Genomic DNA, 23,152 nt, shown 5'->3' with positions numbered 1-23,152 from the left:
CTTATCAAAGCCACAGTAGGTACCCCTGAGCCAAGCCTGCCAGTACCCACCATGACCTTCATTAGAGTCCTTTCCCATTCTGTTATGACTGGCTGTTCCTCTGCCTTGCCCACTAGGCTCTAAGCTCCATAAGGTCACTTCTTGTGTCCCTGAACACTCTTGTCCTTAGCACAGGGTTTAGGAGCTGGTACACAGGGATATTCCCAAATTGGGAGGATTTGCCATTTATGCTCTTTACTCTGCCTTTACCAAACACATATGAGAAAGGACTGAAGGTAAATTGAAATGTTTTATGACTTTCAAATAGTCTCAAAGGTGCACAAGTAGTCATGTATCCAAGCAGTTCTGATCAGTGCTGGGGACACTATGATGACTGTGTCACCATTCCTGCTGGTAAGGAATCCAGAGTCCTATAAAGGAAATACCTACAGGAAGTCGACAAGAGCAGATAGAAGCCTGGGATAGGGTGGTAGAGTAGGGTGGTGACACATAAACAGATTGGGGTGTGCTTTGAAGGTAAAACCAGCAGGACTCACTGATGGACCAGATGAGGGAGTTTACGGGAAGAGAAGAGACAAGTTTAACTTCCAGATTTGGGGCCTGATCAAACAGGCACACGGTGGAGCCATGGGCCAAGATGGGGAAGAACTGACATGAGACAGGCTTGGGAGAAGAAGTATGGTCACGGGAGGGAATCAAGAGTTTTGTTTTGGCCATGTTAGGTTGGAGATGGTCCATCAGCCTACCAAATGCAGATGCGAGGCATGCCCATGGGATGTGTCTGGAGCTCAGAGAAGAGATCCTCCTATATGCCAGGCCCTAGCAACATGCCTACAATGTCATCTGCTCTAGTTTAAGCCACACCTAGCTAATTTTAGTTCCCCACCATTTCATGTTATCATCTTCAGGCCTTTATACAGTCCTTGCTTTCTGCAGGCTTTTAAGTCTCAGAGGAGGCATTGCCTTTTCCAGGCAGCCTTCTCTGAGGCCCTAGGTTTAGTCATATGCCCTTACTTGGTGGCCTCACAAGACGCCATGCTTGGCTTCTCTGGCATTTATCACACTAAAATGTAATTGTCTGCTTCTCTATTTTTTTCATTCCATGTCAAGTGTCTTGGGAGTAGAGCTGTCTTCTCTCCCTGTCTCTCTATAAGCAAATGTAAGACATGGCAATGTGGAGATGGTCTGAGAATGTCTGCTGAATGAATGAGCATGACCAGCACAGGGGTGAGGGATGTAGAGACAAGTCGCCACCACGTGGAATCTCTTTAAGTTAAATCACATGTGTCAAGAACCGCTCTTGTCATGAAAAGCAGGCCTGTGTCAACCAAATTTCCAATACATATGGATTACGACTTTTCCAGTCAAAGTAATTCAGAGACCATGATAAATTAGAGGTTGATAAAAGGCTCCAGTTCAAGATTTATGGCTCTTCCAGAATTCTTTCAAGTTTTCCCAAACGTATAGAGACTGGCCTCTCTCCTGTAGCTGAAACATCTGACTCTGGTTAGGACCGCTGTCCGCTGGGAGTGAGCCATATCGTGCGGTGCACTGTCCTGGCCCTGGGAAGCTGGAGCTGGCCCTGGAAGGGGGATGTTCTTAAACATTGGTCCTGCTTGTCCCCTGTGCCCTGGATTCTTGACCAGCTGGGCCTATAGCCCAGAAAGTTAGGACCTTGGCTGTGACATTTCCGGGGACTTTCTGAGATCCGCAGGAGTTTTGCCTAGCATAAAAACAAATATGTGTGCGTGTGTGTGTGTGTGCCTGTGTGTATGTTTTGAGGTTGCTAATCCATAAGCTGCGGCTAATGTCATCTATCTTACAGAAGCAACACAAGAATTTGCAATAAAGTTTATAAAGAACCAAGGCCAGGATGATCTCTCTTCTCTGCAAGTAGTAACTATGTGAGGTTGATAAAGTTGCTTTGGGTCTGAACTTGACCTGTGATTCTAAATTCTATCAGTAGTTTATAAATCCTATCAATAGTTCTTGAGTACCTGCCATGTGTTAGGCACTGTCCTCATTTCTGGACAAACAGAAGTCAACAGGATCACCATACTTGTTGCTTTGGTGTGGTTAATATACCATTGAGGGATGGGGAAACAGACAGTAAATATCAAGCACATACCACTTACGTGAATTCCTTAAGAGGGGTGAGTGCTGTGGAACATAAGCCAAGGTGTGGTGGTAGACAGTCGCAAGTGATGAGGTCACAGATGTAGGAGGCAGCTTCCCGAGGGCAACTAAACATCTGAGCTGAAGCCAAATGATGAGAGGGGGCCATCCAATTGCAGACCTCAGAAAGGAGCAGCTCGAGGAGAGGGAAGAGCTGGTAGGACTGTGATGATGGTGACAATGAGAGGAAGGAGGCCTGTTTATGAGCACATACACAAATTCATCCATTCATCTATCTGTCAATCCAATCATTCCTTGAATGTGCTCATACCAATCCTGCAACTCTCGTCCTCTGTCCCAGGCTTTCTGAGTCAGACCCATTTCATGCTCTTGAAAACTTTGTAACCTCATGAAGAAACCACAGCCAGATAAATATTCTTCTATGTTGTTCCATTTTGCTCTTCTGTGGTCATTGGTCTGATTTTTGGCCTTAAGTGACACTCTTTTACCTCCAGCTGCTGCTGTCTTTCACATGTATGTTCCTCTCACTTCGATAGCATGCTAAGTAGCAAAACCCAAAACCCTCCTCAATCAATCTTCAATCCCTATGCAGGGACTGCTGACAAAGACACTTGTACATAACAGCCTCTAAGTAAAACGTCTACATCCACTTCCATCCCAGGTCATAATTATGTGGTTCCAAGTACCTGGTTCAGCTGCACGTTTCATCTGGGCTCAGGTTCCTTCTTTATTTACCCCACACATAGGCACTGGGTTTGAAGAGGGCTGAGGTTTAGACAGTGGGCTTTGTCCTTAGGAACATTTAGGCAGTGACCTTGTTACATCTTTCTGACTTAGTAGGTGCAAGTCCCTTTTGCACACTTCGCCAAGCCAAACATCTTCTAGGTCTTCCCAGGGCTTAGAACCATATATCATATCTTGTGGGTAAGGCCCTCAAATTCTTCCTGGGTCATGGGAAAGATGGAATCACATCTCAAATTATCCCCTCTTTTTATAAAGTGCTCTCACATACAGCATGTCATCTGACCTTCACTGCATTCTTGAAGATAGATCAATGCATCCCCATTTTATTCCAAAGACCACTAAATTTCCAGGAGGCAGAAGCCGGAGTGGGAAGTGGACAGAGATCTAAAACACTTGAGATAACTTGAGTACCTGTGCTCATCTGGCTGGGTGCCACAGGATTTCATCCAGAGACTTTGTAAAACAGTGATCATGAAGCCCATTTTCCAAGTATTTATTAATTGTCCAAGATTTCAAGGAGTAGAGTCAAGACATTAAACAAAGACTTTAGGCTTTAGTCGAGGGCATTTTCTGCTACAAGATGTGGCTCGTGTCCTTCTAAGGTAAGCCCAATGGGCCATTCCAGATGTGGTGGTGGGTGGGAGGCCAGCAGGGGATGGTGAGGAATGTTTCCCCACCCCTCAGTGGAATATCAACCACACCAAAGCAGCTTCCCTTCTGTGGCCCGGGCACTGACGGACACTCTTGCAGATGTACTAAAGAGAGAAAAGCCCTCAGTTTATTTTAGAATCATAGATCAAATTCAGACAAAAAGCATAAATGCTTCATGAAGATTCCAGGAAAACGTACCTTTGCCCCACATGTCAGAACTAAGGAAACTTATAGATCAAATGATCTCAAGCACTTTACCAAGAGTAATACACAGAAATCAACTCAAGAAGGTTCTTCCCAAGTCCCTTCCATCACCTGGCTATCTCCCACTCATCTTTTAGGACTCAGCTTACCCAAAGCCTCCTCTATGAAACCCTGCCCCATATGAGTCAAATGTCCTCTGCTGGATGACTTCAAAACATTATCACACTGCATTTTTAAAAATTGCTTATATGTTGGTCTCTTCCATTAGACCTGAAACTCTTCTGAAACAGAATGTATGTGAATATCTTTGGAGCCCAACTCAGTGCCTGGCATCAAGCAGATTCAACAGAGGCCGAAATACCGTGAAATGAGTGTTCAAATAAAGCAGCATTTGCCACAGTAGGTTCTGTGACTTGTTAGAAGGTGTCAAGTGACAAACGCGGTTCCATATTCCAAGATCTTTGGAAAAGCTCAGATGAAACCCAGGTTCTTTGAGAACTTCTCAGAGCCTCTATTTTGTAAATGGGTATGAGAATATCGGAGAGGAGCAAGTCAGTGGTATTGCCCACTTAAATGCAAGTTACTTTTCATTTAAAGAACAAGTTTAATAGAACAAATTTTGGAAAATGCTGCAATAGATTAATTTATCTGGAATCCAGGATTCCTGAATCTCAGCATTGCATGGTGTTCCTCATTGACATCAGCACCTGTGCCCAACAGTAAATCAGCAGCTTCACTCATTCTCACCCCTGTTTCCCAAGGTAAATGGTTAGGAGCTTCAGGAAGAGTCCTAGGCCATCCTTCTAAGTACAAAATGGGCTGCTGCCTTTGAGTCTTGATCTCTTTATCAGGAGAGCTCTTTAAAGAGAGCTTGGGGCCAGTGGAGCAGAGAATACAAAGTTCAGGTGGACAGGCCTCCAGGCCAGCAGCTTTCACTTAAAGCAGCTTCTTTTCAACTGTGTGCCTTTGAACAAATCACTTACCCTCTCTGAGCTTTAGTTCTCATGGGAATCATCTGATGAAGGAGATGCAGAGAAAAGTGCATGCCACAGATCTTAGGGAGCCCAGGCTAACTGTAGTTCCAGAAAATAGCACTCGGTGAAGACTCATCAGGTTCCAGGTTCTGTTAGACTTTTTCCTATCCCTTTTCTCCTTTAATTCTCAGGATTATCAACTGGGCCAAGTGTTGATATCCCCATTTTACAGACAAAGAAATCAATATGCCCATAGGCTAATTTCTCCCATTCTAAGCTAATAAATGACTGAGCAAAGAAACTGAAATAGAAGACTGATTTTGTAAGATGGTCAAACTACCCCCAACTGCAAGTCACATGTCAGTCTGTATCCTGCCTGACCTTTCACCTCTTCCCACCTGTTTAGCCTCCCTACAACTCACTCCATCTTCCCATATCTGAGGCAAGTTTTCCAAGCAAGTCTTTTTTTTCTTTTCTTTTCTTTCCTTTTTTTTTTTTTTGAAACGGAGTCTCGCTCTATCACCCAGGCTGGAGTGCAGTGGCACGATCTCGGCTCACTGCAAGCTCCGCCTCCCAGGTTCATGCCATTTTCCTGCCTCAGCCTCCCAAGTAGCTGGGACTACAGGCGACGGCCACCACGCCCAGCTAATTTTTTGTATATTTAGTAGAGACGGTGTTTCACTGTATTAGCCAGGATGGTCTCGATCTCCTGACCTCCTGATCTGCCCATCTCGGCCTCCCAAAGTGCAGGGATTACAGGCATGAGCCACCGCGCCTGGCCCAAGACTTTTTCTTTTAGATAGAGTCTGGTTCTATTGCCCAGGTTGGAGTGAAGTGGTGTGATCTAGGCTCATTGCAAACCTCTGCCTCCCAGGCTCAAGCCATCCTCACACCTCCGCCTCCTCAGTAGCTGGGACTACAGGCACGTGCCACCACACCTAGCTATTTTGTGTATTTTTTTCTAAGAGACTGGGTTTCTCCATGTTGCCCAGGCTGGTCTCAGACTCCTGTGCTCAAAGGATCCACCTGCCTCTGCCACACAAAATGCTGGGATTACAGATGTGAGCCACTGCACTCAGCCACAAATCCACTCTTCAGAAAGCTTCCACAATGCCTTGTCTTGATAAAAAAATGAACTGGCTGTGCGAGTGACAGATCACAGGTTTCATGCTCACTTCCTCACACAGCCTCGGCCCAGTTCCAGTGGAGGCTGCAGAAGTCATTTCTCCTCCTCCAGGGAGGTCCCGGATACATGACAAGTATTGCTGAACCCGTTTGGTGCCAGAGCAGTGAGCCCCTCTTTCCTTTACCACCATCTCCCTGCATCTCTGACTCCAACATTCAAGTGTTTCTTTAGAAGGGAAGAACACATCTGACTGCCTTTAGAATAAGAAGCTCCCTTTGCTGGCTGTTAAGGGAATAACATTTTCATGGCAATTCCTTAGCCCCTGAGATATACAGAAGCAGGAAACTTCTCTCAGGGAGGCAATCTGAGAATCTTGATCCCATTAGCAACCCAATATCCACCTCAATCGTCTCCTATGTAAATCAGGAAGCACCTTGCATCTCTCTGTTGAAAGGGTGTTCATCACCTGGTAGACAGCCTCTTTGATCTTGATACAAAATCCAGATTATGGGAAAATCTTGCCTTCCTTGCCCTTTAATCCTCCCCGTGTGCTCAGTTCTGCCACTCTTGGCTGCTTACCATAAGGCGAATCTTCCAGAAAGAGGCTGTTTAGGAGGCTTTGCCCTCCATCCTCCCTTCCCTTCCATCTCACAGGACATGGCCTGATGCATCCTCTCTGATTGTAGACAGGCTCCTCTGAGGTCTTCTCATATTTTGCTTCTACTCCTGTTCAAGGGCATAGCCCTGAAGCAAAGATAAACCTCAGAGCTGTTTAACCAGCACTGCTCAGGGATTCACCTGTCTTGGCTTTGACCTCATTTTTTTATTAACGCAAACTACAGCCACTCTGGAGTTTTTAGTGAGTCACATCTCACCTTCCCAATTGGGAAGAGAATGTTAAATAATATTATATCAGTTCATGATAACAACATCATGCAGTTTGTAAATAGCAACCATCAGGACCAAGCCTCAATCTAGGGCTTGCTCGCTCCACAACCTCCCTTCTCTTCTTTGCTTTCAACAGTAAGCCTGTGTCCTTCTCCTGTTAGATATGCTTCCTCAAGGGCCTTTCTCTGATCTCAGGACAACTCAGGCCTTTGTAACAACAGTTTCTCTTTGATCCGTTTTCCATCCCAAGGGAAGGCCTTTCAGCTTGAAGGATTTCACTGCTGAACATGAGGAAATCTTTCAGGCCACCAGGTGACAAAGGAGAAGGGCAAATACCATGACCTCTTGCCCCGTCATCCTCTGCACTGGATCCTACCCAAATTTCCCTGCACACTTGCAGGGGAGCAAGCACTGTTCTAAGCTATGTGCCTGCGTCATTAGCATATTTGTCCTTGGTACGGCTCCATGAGTGTAACTACTGTTTTTTTTGGCTCTGTGTTTGCAAAAACTCAGACCCAAGTAAACAACCTTGTTCATGGTCCCACATCTGGGAAATGAAATTGCCTGATTTGAACTCATGCAGTCTAGATCCTGAACTAGTGTTCTTTCTTTGAAAAGACAAACTTCTAGAAGCTTCTGAAGTCCACAAGCCCTCATCACTGAGTCCTGGCACTCTCACTGGGTGGTACCCTGAAGGCCTGTCACTCCTCGTCTTTGCCCTCCTAAGAACTTAGCCCAGTAAACCCCTTCCCTTCCAGTGCCTTCCAAGGTTGTGCAGAAACCTTCTTCCCCTACTGTTAGCAAGGCTATTCTCCTGGTCTAGCCTGACCTGGACCCCAAAATCCTGTCTATAGATAAGGTAGGATGGATCAGGCCAGGGAGCATGAACTCGTTAACTCAGGACTTGATGACAATGACAGAGGTTATATGCTGAGAAACTAAGACCGCCCTCAGGAAGGAAAACTCAGTGCAGTCATTGTACATCAAAGCCTTGAGGATGCCCTTGGCCCTGAATTCTGTCTTTGGGGGTCCATGTCTAAGAATATAAGCCAGGGTCCATTAAGGTGTTACTCACTTCTGGGACATCCATCCCTGTGTCTGTCCCCTGCTCTGAAAGCCGTCCTTCCTTCTTCTGACTTAGCCACTCCTCCCAATAAAGGCAAAATACTCCCTTAGAGACTAATCTCAGCAACATGAAGCCACACAAAAAATAACCATTTAAACTCGTCTAGGACTCCTGTAGGAAGCAGCTCCCAGCCTCTTGAAATTTGGATTCAAGCTGCTATCATTTCCAACATGTATGCTCATGTTGGAACACAGAAAGGTGGACATGATTGAAATTTGCATTTAAATGGAAATGGTTAAAGGTAAAGGCCTAATGTTTAGAGAAATGAGAGTATCCATTTTTCTAAGAGGGACGCCGAGTGTTATTGTATACCATTAAGGTGTCACTGAGCCGAAATATGTTTAGAAATATTAGATGCTGGTACTGCACACAGAGTGGAGACTGGCATTTGGAAATGACTCCACGCCACGAATGAATCTAAGTGAACCCTGCATCAAGCACAATTGCTTATAATGTGCCTGCCACCATTACCTAATTCCAGCCCTGTTCACTAAACAATAGAAGTTTTATTAGACAGCTTTCTGCTACTTTTCAATTGTAATAAATGCCAGTACTGGTTCATCAGCATACAACTTGGCAACACAGGCCATCTTCCATAGGATACACACAGAAAGACCTGAAAATATTTGGTTGAGGTTTTGCCAAAAATGTCACATGGATTTCATCCACAGTACATGAACAGTTAATGTGTCATCATAATGAGCCAAAAGGAAATAGAGCTTAAGGATGTAGAAAATGTTGTCGGCCCTTAGCAGTCTGGACAATTGTATCCACTCTGCAGCGGTATTAGGAAACTCCCAGATATTAATCACTAATAGCATCTGATCATTATTCCTTTCTCATGCCCTAAGTCCATCATGAGGTCAATGGGGTTCTATTCCTTGACTTCTCACTCCAAAACTCAGCCTGATGACTATTCTTATCACCAGGTCAGAAGGCTACAGAGAACTGAAGGGTCTTCACATGCAAACAAATGCTTTACCTGGAAGTGAGCCATATTTCCTTAGTTCACAACACATTGGCCAAAGCTGTTACAGAGTTCCTGAAACAGACTTACCCTGTGCCCAGAAGTTGGAGACTAGGAAATAATAGGTGAGCAGCACTTGCAGCTACACATCACCTTTCTGCAGCTGCTGTCAGGTGAGGAGAAACTGGGGAGGTTCCCTACGAGGGAAGGCAAATGTTATCTAGAAAGTTATGCTTGGGATTGTCTTAGTCCATTCAGGCTGCTATAACAGAATACCATAGACTGGGAGGTCTATAACCGGAGGTCTATAAAGGACAGCAATCTATTGCTCACAGTTCTGCAGCCTGAGAAGTTCAAGATCAAAGTACTGGCACTTTCAGTGTCTGATGGGGGCCTGTTTCCTGGTTCATAGATGGCCGTCTTCTAACTGTATCCTCACATGGCAAATTGGGCAAACAAGCTCTCTGAGGTCTCTTTGATAATCTCATTCTTGAAGGCTCCGCCCTCATGACTTAATCTCCTCCCAAAGGCCCCCCTCCCTCCGAATATTCTCTCATTGGGGGTTAGGATTTCAACATATGAACTTGCAGGAACACAAACATTTGGTTTATAGCAAGGAAGAAGGGCTGAGATAGAGAAACAAAAACACAACCAAAAAAGAAATTGAGCCTATGTCAGCTTGGAAGTATTGAGAAAGAGTACAGGCTGGAGACAAGGTTCATAGCTGAGACAACTCGGAGAGCAGAGGGAGAGTAGTGAACAACTGAGGTTGAAACATTTGGAATCTAACTCCGGCAGACTCCATGTGGAGACTTTTAACATTACAAAGAGGCATGATCCCTGATGAGTCAGAGATAGCCCCTTAGGGGAGTTAAGTTGAACCAGACAGCAGTCCAGAAGACCATGCTATCAGGTGTGGTGGTTGTAATTTTAGGAAAGTATTTATTGGTTTAAACAAATAAACATTACGCAAAATACACAAAACATGACAGAGATCACGTGCAGAGTTCATGCATCCCAAGTGCTTGGTCTGTTTTCTGGCTATCACACCACTATTTGTAAAGTGAATAATTATTAGCTCATTCATTCCACATATATTTTTAAGAGCTTTATTATTAGAGCTTAGAACAATTGCTAATGTATACTAGGTGTTTAACAAATGTTTGTGGATGGGCTTAATGAACGACTCTGTCCTTTGAGCCAAATGCCGTACTCTCTGCAGAGAAAGAAATGAAGCTGACAGCAGGCATCATTTCAGCCTCCAGGAGCTTACATGCAGACCCACACCACAATGAACCAAATTACAGTGGGATCAAGGCTGACACTGTGGCGTGATAATGGTCAAATCTGCTTACTTTATGCTAGATACTCTTCTAAGTGCCTTACCCATATTAATGCATTTAATCCTTAAAATAGTTATCTGAGATGAGAATGAGATACAGATCCACAATATAAATGAAGGTACTGAGGCTCGGTGTACCTAATTATCTTGCCTAAGGCCACAGAAGTAGCAAAAGGATGTGCCAGGGTTTAAACCAAGGTGCCTGGCTCCAGTGCCCACGACTATAATAAAAACATTATAGAGGTGCCAAGGAAGAAGTTGTTATTTCTGCAGAGAATGAGAGATGATGCACTATCTGGGAAAATATCTCTTTGGAGATGTTATTTAACCTGGGTCTTGAAGGATAAGTAAATGTGCATCAATATGGAAGGGATAGTCCAAGGAAATCATACCTAGAGGACCTGGGGGCTGATATCATTTTAGCAGATTCTGAGTCCTTACAGCAAGGGCTATCTCTGTTCTTCGGTGTCTCTGATCCCAGTATGGTCTGTGATTAGCACACAACCATATTTTATTGAATCTAAGATATCATCAATTGTAAGATGAAACAATATCTTCAGTACTACCAATAAAAAAGTAAGAAAAAAATAACATTGATAATAAAACCACAGCACAATTCTTTATTATTACTTAGAAATTGTATTTTACACTTACAAAAGAAATCCTTTAGATTTAAGTAGACGTAGAGTTTCATTATATATAATTCTTGTGATCAAAAGGAAGGTAGGTCTTAATAGTCTTAAAACTCGTTCACAGGTTGCAACTTTCTTGAGTCACTTTGGCAGTTGGAGTCTGTGTTGGTTCCATAGAGTGTTTGTTTTTCTGCCATCAAGAATGATGAGGATGCAGTGTTGCTTAAAAGAATGCACCAAAGAACAAAGGTTATTGAAGCCAGACAATTAAGTTGGCTTTGCAATTACGGACAGCGGGCCTATTTTTGACTCCTATTTGGGAATGTTGATAAACCCAACTGGTTCACCACTTCCCACATCTGTTTGAGTCCAGGGGGTTAAAAAACATTCTGTGCCCTTAAGTCTTGGTTACCATTACGTCCAGGTTACCATTATCTCTGAGAATCTGCAAGTTGCAATGTAGGTCCTCTGATGTACACATGCATGCAGGCTGTGTCCACTGTGTCATCAGTGCTCCTTGGCATACAGTGTTGAGAATGTGTCCTGGAAGTATGCCATTGATTTTAAGGTACATCCCAATTTCAGAGATGCTAGATCCTGTGCTTTGTAAAATTATTGAAAGATAGAAATAAAAACTGATAAATTTCTGTTGTATAAATAGAAGAATGAGAGTTTGAAAGATCCTGAATGTCAGGGGAAAAAAAACAGTTTGAGATTTGAACTTGTTCTAAAGATCATGAAATCTCCAGAAATTATTAGGATGTGAGCACTTGGAATATGGGATGGTAGGATCTGATCTTGATTTTAAAATCAAGAACTACTGGAAAGAAAAGAAAATCCTCAAAACTTGAGAATCCCATTGTCTAAAATAATTAGGGATGTTCATAAAACAAGATGGAGTCTGCTGAGCTGATCATATGGGTCTTCCTCAGGATGAGACACCTGAGGGACTGGCTGCGCACGCACCCAGAATGCTGGTGGGAGTGATTTGCATGTCGCCCTCCTCGAAGGCAGGGGTCAGGTGAGATTCGCCTCCAGGTCCCTTGGAGCCCATCGAATCTGCATTCAATCAGCAGTGCTGTTGTTGCTTATGTTTCCAGACCCAACAGAGTCTGGGACAACATGCGCACTCCTGGGGCTTTTCCAGGGGCTGTCTAAAAACGTCCTCAGGACTTTTCCCTGCTGTTTACAATATCATAATATTTATGAATTTATAAATGGAGGGACTATGGCCTCATTTGCCAAATCCTGATACAAAGAACAGATTCAGAGGAATCAAAGTCAGACTGAGGGAATTTCGAAGCAAAGAATATACTGTACTAATAGCTCCACATTCAAATGTGTTTGAAAAGACTTAGGACAATTTATAGTTAATGGTAGTATTAACCAATATTTATTGGTCACTAGTTATGAGCCATAAGTTTGATTATTTCTCAATCTCACGTTAGAAAGTAGATTCAATGATTGTTCTGTCTCACAGAGGAGGAATGTGAGGCTCAGAGTTTAGGAAGCTGGTTCCTGGAGCTGGCAAGGGGTGAAGGCCTGATAGGAACCGAGACAATTTGACCCCTGAGTTCTGGGTCTGTACTTCTACATGGCACTTTCCAAATTCCCAGCTCTAGTGTTTTCTGGATCTATCACTTATCAGCTCTGTGCCCTCTCGCAAGTTAGTTTACTCCCCTGGCCTGTTTCCCCATTTGCAGTGTTGTGGTAGAAAAAACACCTATATCTTTCCATTGACGTAAAGCTTAAAGAATTGGAAGGATGTGTAGAACAGTGCCTGGCTTTGGGTAAGTGCTCAGTAAATGTTGGCTCAGTAAGATAACATACTACGTTATTATTGTTAACCCATCACTCCCTCTGATAACATTTCTAGCTAACAAATGAGCCACAGCCTCTCTCCTCCCCTATGCAGCCTAATTGTCCCAACAGTAGTCCTGCTGATGCTTTCTCTTGGAACTCCAATACTTAAGGTGCTGTCACAATTCACACCTTGCACTATCTAAATCACTTCTTCAGTAGTGAACCTGACCACCTTATGGTGGTATTGAGGTATCACCTTGATCAGTGTTTGGCTGATCTATCACCAAGAGGCTAAATCTGGCCACTGTATCTCTGTGTATCATCTGTGAGTTAAGAGTGGTTTTTATATGTTTTAATGATTGGGAAAAATGCATAATATTTTCTGACATGTAAAAAATTCAAATCTCAATGTCCATAAAGAAAATTTTATTGGAATGCAGTCATGCCCATTCGTTTACATATTGTCCACGGTGGCTTTCATACTACAGCAGCAGACTTGAGTAGTTGCAAGAGGCACCATACGGTCTGCAAAGCCTGAAATATTTACTATCTAGTCCTTCACAGAAAAAGTTTACTGACCTTTGTCTTGGTCATTTGTAGCAAAGCTAGCAATAGAACCTACACCTCCTCCCTTCACTCTGGAACATACTCTTTATATTAGTTCATTTTCATACTGCTATAAAGAAATACCTGAGACTGGGTAATTTATAAAGAAAAGAGGCTTAATTGACTCACAGTTCCACATGGCTTGGGAGGCCTCAGGAAACTTACAATCATGGCAGAAGGTGAAGGGGTAGCAAGGCACATCTTACATGGCGGCAGGGCAGAGAATGAGGGCAGGGGATGCATAAGACATTTATCAACCACCAGATCTCATGAGAACTCACTCACTATCACAAGAACAGCAAGGGGGAAATCTGCCCCCATGATCCAATCACCTCCCACCAGGTCCCTCCCTAGACATGTGGAAATTACAGTTCAAGATGAGAGTTGGGTGGGAACACAGAGCCAAGCCATATCACTCCTTTATCACATCTCCATCCTTACCCCCCAAGGATTATACAGCACAATGCTGTGGACATACAAATTACTCATTAGTGTTTCCTTGATGGCTGACATAAATCTCACTCTTTATAATTGCCTTATTTTTACTTTGGAACCTAGTTTATATATTTTTTGCATTTAATTGTATTGATTGATTGGTTGATTGGTCTATTTATTACTTGATTCCTGATTTAGTCTATAATTTGGCATGAAGCACTAGGTCTTATTCATTGGGTTCTACTAAGCTGTTTCAATAAGAGTTACTCACATGGGTAGCAGGGTCTAATCTGAATACTGGCTTCTTTCTTTCTGCCTGCTTTGTTGTGATAAACCCAGTCCTGATCTCAGTGCCTCAAAAGGATTTTGATAACGAGATATTCAGACAGTTCCTAACCCCCTTTCCTGGATCTCCTCCCCCAACCTCTTTAGCTATAATTTCTTAAGTATCAGGGGTGGGTTAGCAGATATTCTAATGGGGTTCAGTGAATAAAAAAACCCTGTGAGAAAGAATTCACCAGGGTAATGCATCCATTGCCCTTCTGACTTTTGTAAATTTCATATCTCTTTCAAAATATTGTTCATGTCATTTCTCCCCTACATGAAAAGTAGCCCATATCACATGTAGAACATAACCATTAAAGATTTCTTTAACGTCCACCTACTGAAATGGCTTTTTTTTTTTTTTTTTTTTTTTACTTGGAAAGACTTCAACGGATTGCACTGCCGGGGACCAAAAATAAGATTTTAATTGAAATACAGATAAGATAGGAGCCTTTAATTTACCTTCTCCCTAAGCAACAGGACTTTTCTGGCTGCATCTGATAGATGGCTTTTCCCCCTTCTTTCTTTTTCAGCCTAAGCTAGAGCAAAATTATCTTATCTTCAGATGAAATATTTTAGGGATTTGGGGATTTTGTGTGCCTCAGGACAAAGGACAGTGTTTGTGAAAAGATCACTGTCCTCTTTTGGAGGCAAATTTCATCCTTATTGAAATTCTGATGTTAGAAAAAATCTGCCACCTCATTACAACCCTGCATGCCACACATTTTATGTGCTCTTATAGATGGGTGCAAGAATATTAGGGGCAAGGGAGAGAAAGAACACAAGGAGAGTTCCCCTGCAATCATGTCAGATGAGACATTTTTCTTCACCAACAAAAGAGTTTGTATAAAATGTGATGCTATAAAAGTGAATTATGTTATTCTTACTGGGGGCTCCAAGGGACAATGCATTCTGGACCACGAGATCATTGTCATCACTTTCAGAGTAAATAACACAGATTCTTCTTCTTAGCCTCCTGTCCATGTACACACCAGTGCTCTCCCTCCTCCATCCAGCCCAGGGCCACCACCCTCAGGTCTGACGGAACAACAGGGACTGATAGAGAAAGGCACATAAACCACATGACACAGACTTCCAAGGCCAAAGATAATTGAATTACCTGGTTGTCTGCGGTGATGAATATAAGTCGTAGAAACAGGATGCATAGTCTCTTTTTACTGCATTCCTGGCTGCAGTTCCAGCTTTTAGTTGCCATGCCGGCACGAAATGGCCACAACTCCACTATATTGGCCATTTCTGGCCCCAAATGATCTCTCAAAGGCCCCTTGAAATACAACTTTGAAATCACCCTTGCACTTCATAGATACTAGATGATAGGTCATCACTTCCATATGTGATGCAATTTTGCAAAATGTTTCATTTTATGATTGTATGAATTATGCAAACTTTATTAGTTCTGAATTGGGCTTGAAGTCAAATAATATCTGTTAATAATCTACATACTTGTATTTGTCTTTTGCCCTCCCTGGTCAGGCAAATCCTGCCTACTTTTATTTGGTAGTTCCAACTCCCACTTTCCTGGCTAATATGTGAACACCATGCAAAGAACCGTCAGCATCAAAAACATATTTGGTCCTTAATTCAACAGAGTAGACACTGGGTAAGGCAGAAAGCACACTGGGGAAAATCATGATATATTGGAAAATACATAAGAATTAGTGTCAGAGCTCAATGGGATTTGAGCCCTAGGTCTTCAGAAGATGCTAAAACTCCCCAGTCCCTCACTTCCAAAATGAAAGATGTAAAGCTCACCCCAGGGCTTGTAGCTGGACTGAATGGACTTAATGGTTATATAAACACCTGGAATAGGCACTGGTGCAAGTGACCCACCAACATGAATTCTCTCCTTTTTCTCTGTTTTCAGTGGTTGGATTAGCTGAGCCAGAAATTACACCATTTCATTGTCATCCTCCTTTGTTTGTCTATTTGTTCTTCTTCCTAGGAGAATTGAGAGGTTGGGAGGACTATAATCTGTAAGCTCTGGAAACACAAGAACTACTTGTGTTTACTCATCATTGAGTTTCCAGCACCAGGCCAAGCCTGGTGCAAGGTTCTTTTCTATTGAGAGAATGTGAAGATGTACCTTAATGACAAATACTCTCCTATCTCATCAACAAGCCAAAGGAAGAGGCAAGTTCTACAGTCAGTTCTGCCACACTGTGACATCTGTTTTCCTAAAAATCACTCACAATCCCAGGGATTAGAGAGGAAATTAGGCTAGGGCACAACATTCAAAAACTTCATCAGGGATACATTTTTAAAAATATGTGACCTAATAGAAGAGATACTGCCGTTTTGCACCAGTTAAGTAGTTAATAAATATATGCATGCTACAATACATGCAACACTAACTTTGAGAAAGGGCTGAAGCTTGCTTGTGGAAGGGGGCCTGGGAAGTGGGGAGGCTTGTGAGTTATTGTGAAGTGACGGAGGAAGGGTGACCTGAGATGGGAGGGTAAGTTGTCTCACATTTCTATGTGGCTCCATCTAGCTAGGTGTAGTTTTGTAATGTTGCATTGTTCCTTATGACATCAATCACATTAAACAAAAGTGCACTTTCAAAACAAAGGTTATGGAGGAACTGGCTATATTTTCAATTATTTAAGGGGATTTTCTATAGGAAAACAAGCAGGCTCTTGGTTCTCAGAGGGTGGAGCCCTGGTGAATGGCTAGGCATTAGAGAAGGCAGCTCTGATCTTGTCATGAAGCCCACATTGTAACACTTAGAGCTCTCTTGGCCAGGAATTTTCATGGGAGACAGTGGGCACCATATCAGAGGAGAGGTTCAAGCAGTGGGTGGTCAACTGCAAGACAGCTATAAAAGGGAAATTCTCAATTGGCCTCTGAAGGTCTCTCCAAGTATAAATTTTTGAATTCTTGATACTATCAAGAATTTTTAAAATTCCATAAAACATTCACTGTATCCACAAAAATGTTAAATTTCTGGTGTGTGTGTGTGTCTTTGTGTGTGCACACGTTGCTGTGTATGTAAATGTGTGAGCTATTTCTAAGTGAATGAACCACGTTGCATGGGTAAGTACTGGATAAGGTAACACTAGCCACTATAACAGGTAAACTCCCAACTATCAATGATTGGCCAGATCTGAAGTTTATTGCTTGCTGAAGTTCATTCTTAATGTGTGTTCCTGAAGGAAAAGAACCATCCTTTTAAATTCACCATCATTTTCTTCATCATATCCAGAGCCACACAGCAATGCCTAACTGCAAAGGAGGCCAGTTAATGTGGTCTGCCATGTTCTCAGGAAGAAGGAGAGTCAGGTTTGCCGAACTCCTGCAACCCCTGCTTCACCAGACCTCACATTTTCCATATATGCCTATCAACATCAATGTGTTCAAGCAAAGTGAACTCATTCCAGAGAAGGGAGAAATTGGGATAGCACTTATTAAGCATCTATTATATGCTTAATTCTGATCCTCATACATTTGCACACATTGTTTTATTTAATACTTATAATCATGCTGCTAGGTGGATATTGTTCTTCCTGTCTACCTATGGGAAAATTAGGGTCAAAAAGAAGTAGCAATTTGGACAAGATCACATGGTTAATGCATGTCAGGGGAAGGACCTGAATTTCAAATAGGAGATGCCCACTCTGCTTTCTTGCACTGTGGCCCTTGGGAAACACTCAACTGGTCACTTTGGACTGAGGCTTGGAATGACGTAGTCAATTCTCAAAATCTGGGCATACCTTCCTGGGGCTTTAAAGATGGGGAGGACTGAGAAGAGAGGGGGGCCTAGGTATTGGGACAGGGCTATCTTCAATTTGGTTGTTCAGTACGTACAATTTAGACACCATCTTTTTAATCACAGGGAAGTGCACAGCCTTGGTTCCTTCCTCAGTTCTCAGACCTGCCTCAACCACTTGTAGCCACCTGAGCTTGATTAAGCCAGCCCACCTCCCTGAGCTTCAATTCATTCAACTGAAAAACAGTTTGTCAATAAAACTCCTTTCTTCTCAGGAGTGAGCTAAGAGCATGTTCATAGACAGCCTGAAAGTGAGTGTGTTTTTAAGCCCTTAGGTGCTATATAATTATCGTCATCATGGAAAATCGCCATTTGTTTTGAGGGAAAAAAGAACAGGAAAATCAGATTCTGAATGTTTATGGGGAAAATACAAAACCTTGGTTCTGAATGCAGAGGGAGAGAATAGACAGTCTATTTTTTCTCCCGCTGATTCAGTGATAGCTATTAATGTTTTTAAGTCTTACAAATTAGTCTTAAAAATTCACTTTTCTGAGGTTTTGTTGCAGTTGAAAAGCCCGTGGGAGTGATTTCTAGTAATCTAAGTTAATAAACTGTAAATTAACTTTATTTTCAAAGATTAATTTAAAAAAAACTACAAAAAAACCCTATGACCTTTGACAAAATAATTGTACCTGTTGGAAAACAGCTAAATGCTGATTAACAGACATATCCAGAAATTAGTGTACAAAATAAAAAGATACATAGAACGAGAGAACTTATTTTGTAACTACTTCTTTCCTTTTATGTAATTTTCTTTCTCTGAATTATAATTCCTTTCTAAATCATAAAATGTTTGACTAGTGTCTGATGATGCTTATCCATAGAGATAAAACTTGAATTAAAAGAAGAGGCAAGAACTGGCGCTTCATTCATCTCTCCCATCAACTCTCTCTTTGTGGTCCTGATTTGTCAGAGAGAATGTACTGGAGTTTGCAAAGGAGAAAAAAAAACCACAGAGCTTTTCTCCCAATTGTCTGCTTTCAGAATGAAGAAGGAGAAGTCAACATTTGGGAAGTGTTTACCATGGACCAGGAGGTAATATAACACTTCATTTAACTCTCCCAACTAGCCTGGAGCACAGATTCCACTACCTCCCCATAACAATGAGAAAAGCAAGGCTCAGAGAGGCTTAGACACTCATGCTGTATGTATTAGTCGATTTTCACACTGATATAAAGAAATACCCGAGATTGGGTATTTTATAAAGAAAGGAGGTTTAATTGACTCACAGTTTTACATGGCCAGGGAGGCCTCAGAAAACTTACAATCATGGCAGAAGTGACAGAGAAGCAAGGACCTTCTTCACAACTCATCAATGACATGTTCTTCTTCCCTTATGAATGGCATTTCCTTTGAACAATAAATCCATAACTTAGAGGCCATACAAACTATTGACCTGCTGCAAAGTGGAACCTCTGCATTGTTGCTGTCTTCTCATCACAGGACTAGCAAATATTTCCTGACCTCTCATTGTGGGCCACATCATGGGGGGCTTCTACCAGTCCTACTACAGTTACCTGCACAACTCTCCCTATCAATCTCACAGTTCTTATCCTCCCAATTTGGTATTGTCATTGGTGATTTGCAGTTGGGGAAACTGAGTCTCAAAGAGATGAGATGCATTTTCTAGGGACTCACAGGTTGTGGATGCCAGCTCCAGGTTTTGGATTTGTCTCTGTGCTAACGCCTATGCTCATGACCACTGCCTCTTTCATAATCTTATTCTTTTATTTTATTTTGACACAGGGTGTCACCCTGTCACCCAGGCTGGAATGCAGCACAGTGATCATAGCTCCCTGCAGCCTCAAACTCCTGGGATCAAGGATCTTCCTGCCTCAGCCTCCCGAGTAGCTGGGACTATAGGTGTGTGCCGCCACACCTGGCTGATAATCTTTTTAGAATTTATTTTTCTTTTGGTCTCTGTAATTTTATTTTCCTTTGTTTATTTATAAGGTGCACTGCTTTGAGGTTTAAAACAATTCACTGGCACGGTGGCTCACGCCCGTAATCCCAGCACTTTGGGAGGCCAAGGCAGGTGGATCACGAGGTCAGGAGTTCAAGACCATCCTGGCTAACACAGTGAAACTCTGTCTCTACTAAAAATACAAAAAAATTAGCTGGGTGTGGTGGTGGGCGCCTGTAGTCCCAGCTACTCAGGAGGCTGAGGCAGGAGAACAGCATGAACCCAGAAGGCGAGGCTTGCAGTGAGCCGAGATGGCGCCACTGCACTCCAGCCTGGGTGACAGATCCAGACTCCGTCTCACAAAAAAAATATAATAATAAAATAAATAAAGTGTCCACATTTGGGGTACTGAATATCCTGTGTCTTGATCTAGTTGGTGGTCACATAAGTGTGCTTATATATAAAAATTCACCAACCTGTATGCTGAAGGTTAATGAGCTTTATGAAGGTATATCCTACGTGAATACAATCATTTAAAACTACAGAAATTGAAATTTAAAAATAAGCAACCAAAGACAAAACAAAGCAAAAGAACAAAACAATGAAATCAGAATCACAGGATCATAGAACACCTGCACAGAAAGAGACCCACAGAAACTTGTTTTCTTTGTTCTGACACTTTTTTCACACTGCACTGTCATGGCTTGTGTATGAGTGCTCTGGTCATCTCGCCAGACCATGAGCTCACCACAGGCAGAACCTGGCACATTTTGTCCTTTGACACAGGCTTGCAGGGTGATTAAAAGATTTTTCTGCTGTGATACTTTTTATTTGCACAAGTTATCTGGTTTGAGTCAAAAAACCTAATTGTATTGAAAAACAGGCCCTTGGCAAAGATGTTTATTGCACACCTTAAATTTGCAAGGTTATCTCTTCTCATCTTATTGAGCTCTCACCTTAATCTTCCTGATCATCTCCTTCTTACCCCGTTAAGTGCCCACTCACCTAAAACACACTGGATAATGATGTTTATTACCCAACAATGAAAATATTGTTATTTATGGTTATAATCAGGATGTCATCAAATATGAATGCTCACATTTGGTGAGGGCCTTTCAACTGATTGTTTATGTAAATGAAAGCGTTCACTCATCATCACATCCATTTTGGGAAGAAACAATCAGCCAGGCGGGTTGTTTCTCTCTATAATATCTTTTTAGTATTCAGTTCACTGAAAACCAATCTGCAACAAAAGAAAAAAAAACTACAAATTTAAGGTTAGATGTAAACCTATAGCAAATGTTAGTGTGCCCTGGAATGACACAGGCAGAAGCTCAATTGCAATTCCTCTTCACTGGGAAACTTAGAATGGGCCTCCAATCTGGATGCAGTTTCCAATAGAGAACTAGCCTTTCCATCCCAGTTTCTCCCACTTAGCAAGAAGTGGACAAGGCCATTATGCAGTGGATGTAAGCACCCCAGCCCTGGAATTGGGACATCTATATGATCTCAAGTTTGTCACGTTTACAAGCAAGTCTTAGTTAACTTATCTGTTGTATTAGTCTGTTCTCACACTGCTAATAAAGACATACCTGAGACTGTTTTATGAATAAAAGAGGTTTAATGGACTCACATTTCCACATGGCTGGGGAGGCCTCACAATCATGGTGGAAAGCAAGGAGGAGCAAGTCATATCTTACATGGATGGCAGCAGCCAAAGAGAAAGAGAGTGTGTAGGGGAACTCTCCTTTATGAAACCATCAGATCTTGTGAGACTAATTCACCATCACAAGAACAGCGTGGGAAGGACCCGTCCCATGATTCAGTTACCTCCCATTGGGTCCCTCCCTTGAAACATGGGAATTGTGGGAGCTACAATTCAGGATGAGATTTGGGTGGGGACATAGCCAAACCATATCATCTGTGAATGGATGCTTAGATGGACTGAAAGTGAAAATTCTAAGCATGTGTCCATAACAACCATCTCAGTGGATAGACTCCATTGTACTGTTAGGAAGGAGGGAAAATGTTCTGTCTCCAACATTTATGGTAACTAATGCTGAGGCTCTAAGTTACAATAAAAAGTACAAGGAGCCCATAGTACTATTCTCTAAAGGGGATACACACTTCTTTTCTAAAGAACCGGGTAGTAAATATTGACTCTGTGGGCCACTTAGTCTCTGCATTCCAAGTGTGTCTGTGCAGCAATAAAACTTTATTTGCAAGACATATTTGATCTGTGGACCATAATTTGTTGACCAGTGGTCGAAAGCATCCTTACTTGAAGTGTTATCCACAGATCGTTAGTACTGCAAGATATTCTTTGCAAAAAAAAAAAAAAAGTCTCTACACAAATAAGTTGGGAAATACTTCATAGCTTGTCCCTCTAGGGTATTCACATAGTGCACATGATCCTTCTAAATCTGCTGCAAAGAAATGATTGAAAACAGAATTTTTCCAAACTTCTTTGACCTTCCTTTGCACCCAGCCCCTGTGCCTGCCCACATGACTCTTGCTTTGGGGAATGCAGCTCTGAGCATGTTTTTGTCATCGGGCCCTGAGATGCTGAAAAAAGAAAGACTCTTTAAGCCATTTTGCTAACCTTCTGTGATCCATCTTATGGGGGGTAGGATTGAGGTCTGGGGAGGCTAATAGATTCGGCAGGTAAGGCAGTAAACCCCTGATTGGTGAGTTACTTTGTCCTAATGTTCGGAAGATCGCCAAGTAGCAGCCTTGCGACACAATGGAAAGATCACTTTGAGAAGAATAAAGAGACCTGAGTCTTCGTCTTCATGTTGCCCTCGGTTCGCTTTGTGGTTCTGGAAAGCTGCTTCATCTTTCTGAGTTTCACCTGCAAAATCGTTTTCCCCATCTGAAAAAGAAAGACATTTATTTAGAAAATTCCTGAAAGTTTTGCAGTGTTGTTGTTATTGTTTCAAGCCTTCTTTTTTTTCTTGTCTTTAAGGGCAGATTGAATGAATGTAGAGGTAAAATCCTAGGATGAGGAAACTCAGAAAGGAGGGTTAGCACTTCTTTTCTTTCTTTCTTCTTTTTTTTTTTTTTTTTTGAGACAAAGTCTCAGTCTGTCATCCAGGCTGTAGCGCAGTGGCATGATCTAGGCTCACTGCAAACTCCACCTCCTGGATTCAAGGGATTCTCCCACCCCAGCCTCCCAAGTCGCTGGGAGGATTACAAGCCCATGCCACCACGCCCGGCTAATTTTTGTATTTTTAGTACACATGGGGTTTCACCATGTTGGCCAGACTTCAAGGGATCTACCCACCTCAGTCTCACAAAGTGCAGAGATTGCAGGCATGAGCCACTGCACCCGGCCGGATTAGCACTTCTTTAACCATGCACTTGACTTTCTGACTTTTAATTTTGTGTAAACAAAGCTGACCAGATTTTGGCTTCCCAAGTCAGAATCACGAGGGTCAAAGCCCCAAGGGAAAGACAAACACAGCAGCAGCAGCAGCAGCACACACTCACAAAGACAGACGGCGG

At 42.5% G+C, this 23,152-nt stretch overlaps 1 long non-coding RNA gene across 1 annotated transcript in view; it reads left to right on the top strand.

Annotated features, from left to right (window-relative positions):
* The window catches only part of LOC130540806 (uncharacterized), a 54,259-nt gene that overhangs the window by 21,681 nt on the left and 9,426 nt on the right, over nt 1-23,152 (top strand). Inside the window, exon 3 of the long non-coding RNA XR_008954809.1 lies at nt 18,570-18,780. This is a non-coding gene — a long non-coding RNA (uncharacterized LOC130540806). The remainder of the gene's footprint in view (nt 1-18,569; nt 18,781-23,152) is intronic.

The sequence above is a fragment of the Pan paniscus genome, chromosome 15, assembly GCF_029289425.2.
Source record: "Pan paniscus chromosome 15, NHGRI_mPanPan1-v2.0_pri, whole genome shotgun sequence".
In the NCBI taxonomy this organism is placed as follows: Eukaryota; Metazoa; Chordata; class Mammalia; order Primates; family Hominidae; genus Pan; species Pan paniscus.
Note: the sequence above shows the minus strand (reverse complement) of the source record. Positions and strands in the feature narration are given on the sequence as shown.